Source organism: Pithys albifrons, chromosome 4, assembly GCF_047495875.1.
Source record: "Pithys albifrons albifrons isolate INPA30051 chromosome 4, PitAlb_v1, whole genome shotgun sequence".
Classification (NCBI taxonomy): domain Eukaryota; kingdom Metazoa; phylum Chordata; class Aves; order Passeriformes; family Thamnophilidae; genus Pithys; species Pithys albifrons.
In genome coordinates this window covers 69,843,174-69,855,273 of record NC_092461.1, presented here as the reverse complement: position 1 = coordinate 69,855,273, position 12,100 = coordinate 69,843,174, and the positions used below count along the sequence as shown (strand labels likewise).

Below are 12,100 nucleotides of genomic sequence, written 5' to 3'. Positions count from 1 at the left end.
TAGTTCTATTATTCCCTTAGGTAACTAACGTTTGCCAAGTATTTCTATTACTCTTCTTTACCAAGGCTTTAAAGGGCAGACTTACAGCTCCATGAAATCAAGGGGCAACAGCTAGCTTTTTAGATTCAGAGAAAAATGATATAGTAAACCACACTGGAATGCAGCTCAATGCAGGCTAGTTTCTGGAGACCTTTTCCCCCCCCGGATTATTATTTTTATGTCTTGTCACTATTTCCAGGGCTACTCTATATTAAATATACTTTAGAAGAAAGAAAGTGTCAATGCTAAAAGAAAAGAAAAAACAAACAAACAAAAAACAACAACAAAAAAAACTTTGCTGCCCTGAGATCTTTTTTAAATAAACTAAAGTTTTAGCCCACCCAACTGATATATAGCTAAAAATACCCCAAACAATAAGCATTACATATGATAAAAAAAATCCCACAAATAAACTATCCATCAAAGATTAAATTTAAGCCGTGCTTATGAAGTATATTCTCACTACTGAAGTCATATAGGTTCATTAATGACAGGGTGTAAGGCTAAGGGAGTGCTATTTGCAAACTTAAAACCTAGAATTTCTACATATTTACAAAAATTTTCATATTTTCATTATTGCTATACTTGACTTTTGAAGAATGCTACCCTTAAAACGGAGATGTTGTGTGAGAAAAGTAGTCTTATTGCATGGGACACTATGCATGAAACCACATAGTATTCTAGTACTAATATAGAGTTATATTTTGATTCAAATTATTTTTTGTAAATAAATTATCCCACCTTTGCGTGTTTCCAGGTGAAAATACGTGAAGACTCCAAAGGACTAAACTCGTCACTCAGCCCAATATGCCTTGCCTGGTTTAACAGAAAATCCTCAAATTCATTCTCTGAAAAAAAGACCAAACAACAAACAAAACAACTAAAGAAAACAAAACAAAACAAAAACCTCTCAGCTATATTAAATAAAATATAGATGAAACAAGACACTGTTTAAATCAAATGGGTAAATAATTCAGGTGTAATATTTTCTTCTGTAGTTTTTTGAAGACAGCGTATACAGGCACAAATAATGTTTCCAAAAGGCATAAAGGCTAGCATTTTTTCTTTCCTTACGATATAAAGAAATTATCATAAGGAAAGAAAAAATGCTAGCCTTTATGCCTTTTAGAAGCATTATATCATTATATCATTAATCAATAACTTATGAAACAAACCTGCTCTAAGGAAAGTTTTTCTTCCTGCATGGATAAGAATCCGTTGTTTCTACATGCAGAAACCCTTAGTCAAATACTTTAACTGCATCAGACTCCTGTGACTGAGTAGGATGGATCAGTACATGACGTAAAATAAGAAACATTCTGAAATATTTTAAAAACAGAAGAAAATCCCTCAGTTTTATTTTTTCTGATTTTGAATATCGGAGTTAAAAGTTTGGCAGGCTGATGATGTTCTCAGCATAAGACAACTGAAGGAAATCCTTGACATTTCTCCATGCTCAATTTTTATTCTTTTCTTTGAGGGACCTTACACTAAATCAGCAGTACCGGCAAAGAAAGTAGAGCTGCAGAAGTTTACATCTGAGTGTACAATACTTAGATACTTGTATTCAGAAATATTGAATACCCAAACCCTTCTAAAATTTAAAGTTGCAGGCACTTGCAATCTGGGAACAACTGATGGTTGTTAAGGTCAAGTTTTATTTTGGCATAACTCATGACACTAGTGACAAAAACATTAAAATTTTGCTATCACTCGCAATTTCAGAGGTTCATTTCACATATTAACCAGTATATTTAGTAAATAGATCTATTCATTGAGCATATTCCAATTATGACAAAGTGTGCAGATAAAGTTTTGGATCTTTAATTATTCATTTAATAATATCTGATGATATTTTGTCAGTAAAATTTGTAATGTTACATTTCCGAAATTGGAAAGACTCATTCTAAACAAATTCTCAGGGAAGGTAGAGTTCATTGAGTGAGTAATTTCTGCTCATGTCCCAGCTGATATTTTCATCCCCTTAATAACTTTTAAATAAAATAAATAAGCTTTTATCAAATAGCAAAATAGACAACAGATATAAGATGATGAAGGGGGAAAACCCAAAACAAAACATCCCAATACTGACAAGATTTTTTATGCACTTTACTGGCCATTATGTTGCTGGAAAGAGATGCTTTTTATCCTTAAAGGCTTCTTTTTCCTGTTATTCTATTTCAACATTCTTGGAAAAAACCCAACAAACAAACACAAAAGAAGTCACAAAGCCCTTTACCTGCTTCTTCCTCTTTGTTCAAATGACACTAACCTAAAACAAAAGATCTCTGAGAATAACTACAATGGTGAGCAAAGCTCTTTCTAAAGTCTAAACTTAGCAGATTTTTGTCTAAAATTCTATCATGTTAAGTATTTATTAAGAATATATTTTTCATTTGTTTTCTCTAAGACTGCCAATAAAGAACTAAATCACATAAGGGAGTAGCTGTAAACCCTTTGAGTTCCCTAATGTCAAACTCATTAGCATCCGAATAACCACACAGCAGCACATCATCTGCACAATTGCAATTTTTTTACTACTTTTAATAGCATTTCTCAAAGGGCTCATTTTCAACTTTCTTCAGTGGTTAGTTGGTTCCCTGAGGAAATGGAGCTTCCTGACGCTCACAGCTTCCACTCAACAACCAGGCCGTTTGCTGTCAGAAGCATCAGCCCTCTGCCCTAACCCCATCTGCTGTCTCTCCCGTCCTAAGGGACTGAGAGTTAAGACAGCACAGCTGAGATCCACTTGGAAAAGTGCACAAAGGACAAGGAAAAATATACAAAACTTTTCACATTTAACTTTACATAATAAGCTAGTACACTCAAAAGATTAAGAGAAGGACTTTGGGCTGGGTCAGGTCTAGCGGGAAGGTTTTAAAATTGGGCTGATAAACTACATGCAACAGTGCCAGTTGCTATTTTACTCCCACTTGCCTTGATGAGAAACCATCAGATAACTTTGTAAAGCAGAATGTATTATAGTAGGACAAAAGCAAGACTTTATACAAAGCACAAAACCTCAACCCCTAAGCTGTGTTTAATCACAACAGAAGTTACTGGTTAGTAAGTTTAAATGTGCTATTTTTGATTTCTTTCACATAACAGGGTGCTGGCTGCCATACAGCTGATTCGTGGGTGAGTACCCACGTTTGAAGATATGGTGTTTCATGAAAAGTCTAATACAATGTCATGCATCTGTCATGCTATAAACAGGGTGTGTAGGATTATGCTGTGTCATGGGATGTGACACACCCCTGATGGAATATAAACTATGTGTCATCCCTGTCCGTACTCCAAGAGGCAAATTACATTTCAAATATAAGTGTTGGGATCTGACAGTTCAGGTAGCAAACAAGATTTAATGCTGATTTCATAGAAATATCAAAGTTTCATTAAAAGTTATTGAGAAACATTTTATTTTTAGCAAGATTTTGAATTATAATATAGACCATGGGCCAAAATTTGAGGTATTGCAAGTGCAGATAAAAGAACATCTAAGTAGGTTATTGGTGACTCTGAGGATAAGATCATTGTTAATGGAAGTCAAGCAGAGATAACTTATTTGTTAATAAGTGATTCTTTGGTGGGCCCACTTCCCTTGAGTCCACATGTATATTCATTTGATTCAATCTATTCATAGCTTGCCTTAACTCATTTGCCTTTTTTAGTAAAGAATTCAAAAGTCTTTAGACAGAAATATATTCTTATACTTAATTCCCTATGTGTCTGAGCTGTATTTTTTATTCCAGAAGGTGAAATTTGCCTACCTACAAAGAAAACTTTCATCCTTTTCAACCTGCATCTCAATTCCACTAAAATGATAAATTTTATAAATCCAAAAAGATGGAATATATAAGTTGCTTAATTTGTCAATGTAATTGTTCAGTGAAGTCACCTGGAACCTTTGTAATTCGCTGTTTGGTTTACAGTCATTTCCAATACAACATGATTTTGTACTGACTCTGAAGTGCCATCCTACTGAGATCCATGAGTCATACCAGGATACTGATGTGAATCACAATGTAGGTCCTGATCCTCAACATCAGATGTGCGTGACAAATCCCTTGAAACAACCATTTTTGTTGACCCATTGTCTATGGGTAAAAGTCCCCTCATTAAGGTCAGATTACTAAAGTTCCTGACAATTTAATAATGAGAAAAGACGTATTGTACAACCACAAATTATCTCAACTGAAGTCTAAAGTTGTTTTCTCTGCAGCATTTCAATACTCAAAGCTGTGCTACATCTGTAAAGGACCCCAAAACCTTTTTTGAGCATAATACATTCCTTTTCCAACAGGTTAATTTGATTTTCTCTCATTTACCACATCAGTAGTTGATATATTGCAAATATGGAAATGAACAATTACTATAGATTGCGACTTTTAAACTCAGAATAAAAGTAATATGAAGGAAACAAAATCCAATGAGCTCATCATTATGATTCCTAAAAATTTCTTTTGCTTCAACAGTGACAGTGATTTCTCTTTCTCAAGACAAAATAATGCAACATATTTAGTAGTCGAGAAAATAATATGTGAAGGCAAAAGATACCATTACATATGAACAATGATATATTTAGTTCCTAACTGCAGTCAGATCTTTATCCCGCACAGACTGAAGTATGTAACTTTACACATTAAGTTCTGTACAAACCTCAGTGACATCCTGAAGTGCATGTAAAATTTTCAACACCTGAGTAAATGAATTTCATTTGTCCTACAGCGCCTCACTGCATGGGCAGCCTTGGAAATCTAAAGGACTCTACTTGGTAACATACTATTTTTTTAAATAATTTGAGCTTCAGAAAGGAGTTTCCTTGGGGCAGAGTACTTATCTTTGCACTTGGGGGTTTTTTTGGTTTTTTTTGTTGTTGTTGTTGTTGGGGGGGGGAGGTTTGTTTATTTTTTTTCAGTGCAGAGTACACAGGAAAAAGAATTATTGCTGTTTCAGCTATTGCATGTTCTTTCCCAACTATAATGATAAACTTCATCTTATTTAGTTCTACCCTGAGATGAACAGGAGATCTCATTATCAGTGCAAGAAAGGCTGGTAACTCACGCAGTTGTCCTTCTAGAATCTGCATAGAACTTCACTTGCACTCATCCTCTCTTTTAAACAGGGCAGTAATTCCATGCCATGTGCCAGATCATATTTCACCTAGTAGGAGAGTTTAACTTTCACCTGATTTAAGCAACAAACTATCCCTCAAAGAAGCCCGAGGCTTTGCTGTAATTAACATAACTGCATTTAGATGCTATTCATGAGTGATAATTCCAACACCTAGTGAAAAAAAAAGGTTGCAAGCTGTAAACATTACAAACATATTCAAATAAGCTTAACGCAATCTGCCATGCTTATTTCTGCCTAGATCATGGACCAGCGAAATGGTTAATGCAAATGGATTTATAATTTGCTTTGGGGGGCCAGTTTCTTCTCCTTATTTATTAGCCCAGCTGATGGGGCAGATTTGATGAGGCACTTCTGGAATAATTGAGTCATCACACAAAGAAGGCTGCTAGCATTCAGAGTGGTTTTATCAGCAGCAAGCAGGCCTGATTACTGACAATTACACTCTGATCCGGTGATGGAGGAGAAAGAGCCAACGAGTGGGAAATGTCCGTGTTTCTATCCAGGAATAATTTCTACATTCATTTTACATGCTAAGTGTTTCCTATCTCTGCATAATAAACTGTAAACAGGAATAGATGGCACAATGTCCCTTAATATTTCCTGGTAATGAAGACACAAATGTACAGTGAGTGCTGATAAATATAGATGAAACATAAGCTATTCTCTGAGTCTGTATTGTTACCTTTAAAATAAATGCATTTTGGTGGTAAAAGCATAATCATAGCTAATGCAAAAAAATGACAGAAGATTGAAGCTGTCCTTGTAACTACACAGAAACTTTGTGAAAGTCCTGTTAATCACTGCTGCTCTAGAGGCTCACAAGCTGAAGGTGATATACTGGAAAGAACATTTTATTTCTCAATAGTTAACTATGTAGGATCTCTTTTGCTTTGACACAGTAAAGTAGAGCAGCAGCAGTGACCTCCATTAACACTTCAGGGATAGAGCACATCTCCATACTAAACTGAAAAACAATGAAGCTGGTCCTAGAAGACATCTTCACTATGATAAATTCTCATTTCCCTCTCATCGGCTCTAAGATAGTGTTTATAATAAATAATAGAGCTAGACCACAGATTTCATGAGTTGTATTAAACAATATATTATTGCCTCTAGAACATTATGGCTACAGCAACTTAGGTGCTGTAAAATGACAGTTATTAACAAAATGCTGAAAGCAGAACTTTGGAAAAAATCTGTTTCTTCAGGAAAAAAAATGGGAGGGAACATGAAAACAGACATAGTGGAGAGTTGAAAAGTAATTTAGGTGTTTGTTGGTGCGCAATTATAGATTTCAGCTGAAAAATGTTAATGCCCTAGTCTAGGGAGAGTTTTTCTTTTTTCGAGTTGATCAGGCATGAAACACTGAATAATAAACTTCTGCATGCTTGTTTATTCCCTTTCCTCTTTTTAAACTCATTCATAGCTTCAAAAGACTAAAAGTTATTCTCTGTTCTCCTTTGGTAACTATGGTAACTATGTTTCATTAAAGTAGCCACTTAACTTCAAGGCTTGTATTACAATGATATGCATTATTTTGAGTAAAACCACACTATAACAACCTTACGATATCAGAGCAATTTTAAAAGAAAGTTCAAAGAGCATGCATCATTGAGTCTGGAACACAGGGTTTGTTTTCTTTTAAAACATGTTTACTCTGAAAGCCAGGATGACTTTTCCTGCATGGAGTCATCTCTGTTGTGAGGTACTGCTGGAGGGGGATGACTACTGACCTCAGCAAGAGATGGCCATGCTCTGCTCATTGAAGGGCTACTCTGTACTTGCAGGATTGAAGCCAGCAGGATAAACATAACAGAGCAGTATACCTAAGAACAGTGAAATTGTGTTGTTTTAATTACTCTGTTACAGCCTCCTTCAGTATAAGGAAGATCCTGGTCTGACTCTGATGTTGCTACATGTCTGCTGTTTAGTCACCATTATCATAGTCTATGTACTGTACTTGACTTCCATCAAGCCAGTTAGGAATTGATGGTCTTGAAGGGCAATTTTATGGGGGTGCTGTTATGGTTGCATGGAATCTATAGAACTACTGAAACTGATTATGTTCAGTAAAACTGATCACTTCTCAAATACTTATAGGTTACTGTATTCCTTCTCTGTGGTTTCTGAGTATTCCAGACATAATTTTGGGGGAATGATGTAATAGTCAGAATTAGGACGTTGCAATACGTACATTGGATGAAACCCATTGTTAATTAGCTGATTGAACATTTTCCAACATGGAGTCAAAAGGAACAATAAAAATAAAAATTCAAATTGTTTTTATGAAAATAAATATACCTACCATTCATCTATCCTATGCATTTATCTTGCCCTCTCTGAACAACAAGCTGTCTTCATTAAGCATGACAGACATGTCCCAAGAAAGGGAAAGTCACACAAAGGGAAGAAGTGTGCCTTCCCTCAACATGCAAATCACACATGTTCATTAACTTCAAGAGTGCCATGTGAAGTACAGTCTGCTGCCATTTAAAAGACTTGTAATGACCCTAACTGCTAGAGATAATGGGGCTTGCTTGCAGTACTGCACTACCCTGAAGATCCTAGGAATATACTGAAGAGCACAGGAAAAAGTAAACCAAGAACAAAAATACCACCTTGAAAATCAAAATAGAAAAGAGTATCCAAAAAAACTGACTAATAATTGTCAGATACCAAAATGTACATGTAAAATGTTCCCCAGGACAGTCTTCTTAGCTGAAAGTTTCCGTCATCATATGTTTAGGTCAGGTACGCTGAGCAAGTAAAAAAATAGTTCAGTTTGTTGAAAGTTATGTTAAGAGGTCAGTGGCACCAGGAATGGTGTTCTAAATTCTCTTTTCAGAGCCTTTTAGGTTTCTAAAGCAGAGCAAAAAATTATTTCCTAAAATTACATTTGTCTTCTGTAATAGACATAAATAGAAGGCACCATGATTGAGCAAATAACTGGAAAAAAGGGATTCTGAAATTCTCTTCCTGCCTCTGCCACTTATCTATTCTGTGCCCTTCAGCAAGTCTCTTCACCTTTCAGCTAAATGAGGATAAGAGCATAGACTACTTTTGTGCATTTCTAACTATACTTTAAGGTAGTGAATATTACCTTTATCATCATACATTCTTCAGTTCAGTAGCTTGGTCATGCTTTCACATCCTCTGAAACTCAGCCTGACACTTCCAGGAAAAAAATATTTCCTCTTTCTCTGCAAACTTTTTACTAAAAAGAAAGTTTGAATAAATTAAAAAGGACAATCCTGAGAAGGATGGGTACTAGCTAACTTATGGTGAATGGCAAAATAATTTCAAACACATTGCCAGGCTCTTCTGTCCTAATATATTAGACAACGGTACTCTTGACATGTTTTGTCTTCCTCTTAAAAGTCTGTTTTATTTGTTTGTCTATATAGAGAAACGTCCTCTGAGGAAATATCTTTAACTGTTTCTCTTTGAATTGTTTTTTCTGTCAGTGTTGAAAATGTCAATAAGCTATATATATATTAATGTGTGTATAAATATATATATGTTTGTGGTAACATTAAGTTCAAATACTATACACAACAAGCCCTGCATTTAATTTAAAAGAAATTGAAAGAGGAAAGTGTCTTCAATGAGAATGTTTTGGTCATGTGGTAAGAAAATGGCCTGAGACACTACTAAACACTACTGAGTTGCAAATAACACTACAGAAACATATCTTGGTTATATTCTTTTGTATTGATAAAATAATAGTAATCATTCCATTACAGCAGATTTGACTAGAGCAAGTTGGAAAAAATCATCCTATGGAGAGATGTCTAACAAACTTTGTCACTTTAAACACAGTTACCCTTCAGACCCCCTATTGTAAGCCTGGCTGCATTGAAAACAACCAGAATACTCTCGTGGACCTCAATAATACATTTTATTTGCACATGAAAGCACTTGCACACACTTGGTGCTAATCACACAGGCATACAAAGATATAGCCCTGGTCGGAAGATCTTACAAAGTAAAGTGATCAAAAATAAATTTGCATTTGACGGCTGTAAATAACAAACAGCAGTTTAGAAATTCCAGTAACAGATTAATGAAATTTTGCTATTTTAGTTGATAGTTATATCATTCTTGATAAGCAGGCCTTTATCAGGTGTCTGAATATCTATGTAATAGTCTGGCTTGCTGTTTGGATGTCACATTAAATCACATGTTCTGTCTCTTATGTTGGAACCTCAAACACCGAAATGTGTGCAGGAAAACAGGTGGGATGATGGGTGGTTTTGTGCTCAGGGCCTAATCCTCTTTTTTTTTTTTTCTTGTGCTGTGCTCACCTATCCAGGAGACAGATTTTTGGGTTTTTTTAAAAGGTCTGCATCATTTTGCAACAGAACTGTGTCCTGATACAAGAAGTAAGAGCTGTGACTTTTAAATAATCAGCCTCACTAAAGACTCCATTATGGCAACCAATGTTCTACCTTAAATAATTTTGACAGTGTATTCTCTGCACTGCCTGTAGACTTGGAGGGTGTCCTCAAAACACTGAAAGCTGGGACAATATTCATGGTTAAGACAAGTCCAGAAGCAGTCAAACAGGTGGGCACTTCTCTCAGAAAAGACCTTTTTAGATAGAAAATCTTTTGTACACTACTTCTATCCTTGGCCCCTTTTGGGGGCTACACCTGAGAGAGAAAGTGAATTATCAATGACATTTTTTTAAAAGAATCAGTGGTTTAACACTAATTTCTAATCAGATCCTACAGAAAGGAACAGCTCGCATGGCAGCTGTACTTTTCCCAGGGTTAATTACCTTTCACTGCTCTCTACTAATGAGTCAGCTGTTCCTGTCATCACACAACTACACTGTGTTCATCTGTAGCTCTAGCTGTGGACAAACACAGTAGCTAGAGCCCTGTTTACATATTGGCAAGGTTTGTTGTGCAAAGAATTCGCAAAGCAGTTTACAAAAAATACTTAAAACTCCTTCTACTCCCATGTCTCTTTTCATGGAAACAACAGTATTGTTAAAAACAACACCATGTTCTCCAAGTTACTATATTAGCCAACAGGAGTAGAAATCTAAGGACGTGAAAGCTAATGAAAATGATTTTTGTTTACAATATTGCATAATAGTTTCTATAAGGAAGATTAGATCCCTGTAGCCATCTAGCTGGTCTTACATGATTGTTGAGTGAGTATGTTTATTTATAGCTTGTTGTTCTATGACCTTGAAAACTTCTCTATACTATACTGTTTTAAGCAATATAACAGATAATAGCACAAAAATTAATGCACTTAAGGAAAGTGTCTGTATATTTTTTATGACAAACTCTAATTAGACAATGATTTAAGACTTTTGGTAATCTGCTAAGTTTTTTTTTCATGTAATACCAACAGGTAATTCAATAGGGAGTAAATAGAACACATCATTTTCTAGCTTGGGCTAGCAGGATGTATTCTTTATAGCCATATAAGATCAAGAGTGATCCTCATGCATCAGTTTCATGTGTACTCCTTAAGGAACATATAAAACTTTGGTGCTAACAGGGAACAGATTCACCCCTAGCTTCCTTTCTTTCCCTCCCCCCCACCCCCTTCCCCAGAAAGTAAGGGCACAGCTAGTGAGCACCCACAGTTAGTCACTACTGGTTATTTCAGCTTTCTTATGGAAGGCTACAAACACAGGCATTGTGAGAGCTCCTCCAAAGCTCAAGTCCTGTTTGGGTCAACATTCAGAAAATGTTTGTTTTTCATATAACTGAGGGTAGAACTCTAAGTTGGCACTGTCTTCATAACATGATTTTATGCTGAAAATATCTATAGGAAGGTTGCCTTAATCTGAGCAGATTTCTTCAGGATAAGATCTGCAGATGTTAGCAGAGAAAATAAATTTTCACCAGATACCTAAAGGACAACACACAGTACATACCATGTGAGAATGAGCTCAGCTACCTGCAGTTTTATCTGCAACAGGCCTGAAGATATTGAGTTCTGAATTTCTTCCTAGCTGTCACACGAGATAATGATAATTGACAAATTTAAGAGAGGAATATAGTCATCTTAATATGATGATGGAAGAAGAAACTTAAGCTTCCCACTCCAGGTTAAACTTGCAGGACTGGCAGCTCAAAATATGATAAATTTCCTTTTGAAAATACCAAAGCAAAAACACCATAGCATTCCAAGGAATTATTTGAATGGTCATCTGGAAAATTAGCAGTTTACTTCCTTCAAACACTACTGTAACAACCCACCTCTTCCTGTCAGGCACCTTACGTTGTGCAAGCTGTACTGGCATCTTGAACACTCTGAGCAGAGAGAAAATGTGAGCTGTGTGATTATAACCTTTTAATAAACAGATATTTATTGCTCTATTAGAAGCAATTCTCTTGCTTGGTTTTGGAATTTTAAGTGAAAGTGAATTTCCTGAAGGTTCCTGAATTGGGCTTAATGATTCACAGAAACTCCTGCTCAGGTCAGGCGAGGGAAAACTATGTAATGCCCATTTTATCTCTGATTCTTCCCCTTACCAGAAGATTATTCCTTTTTCCAACACAATGCATCTCACTAGCAGGTAGTGTTACAAAATAAATTCTTAGAGATAGTATGGCCATTCTCCACCTAGTCAAAAATCTTCGTATGTTACTAGCTTGTCTTAGGTTTCCTGAGTTCTCAACAACATTATTTCTTCTTCATCCACAGTCAGGAAAAAGGGAAAAATTCCTCTCTGCTTAGCGAATAGAAAAATCTAACCACTTGGAATGAGGTTCACCTTTTCCTGAGATTTGGTCTGCATAACTTGAACTCTGTCACTACGCAGGCTTACTAGCTCTCTACTAGATGCAGACTTCATTCTGTACACAGAAGCAACTGGGATGCTAGAAGGCAGCTTTTCTAAAGACCCCATTGGGCTGATTGAATTACTATGGGGATCTCTAATGGAGACTCAGGAGAA

General features: G+C 35.8%; 1 protein-coding gene across 5 annotated transcripts in view; it reads right to left on the bottom strand.

Annotated features, from left to right (window-relative positions):
- Positions 1-12,100, bottom strand: part of ST18 (ST18 C2H2C-type zinc finger transcription factor) — a 100,381-nt gene that overhangs the window by 74,374 nt on the left and 13,907 nt on the right. For 3 of the 5 annotated variants that reach the window (XM_071554546.1, XM_071554550.1, XM_071554547.1), the window contains exon 2: positions 781-887. The exons of the other annotated variants lie outside the window; for them this stretch is intronic. The gene's annotated coding sequence lies outside the window, so the exon portion shown is untranslated. The remainder of the gene's footprint in view (positions 1-780; positions 888-12,100) is intronic. 5 annotated transcript variants of the gene reach the window in all.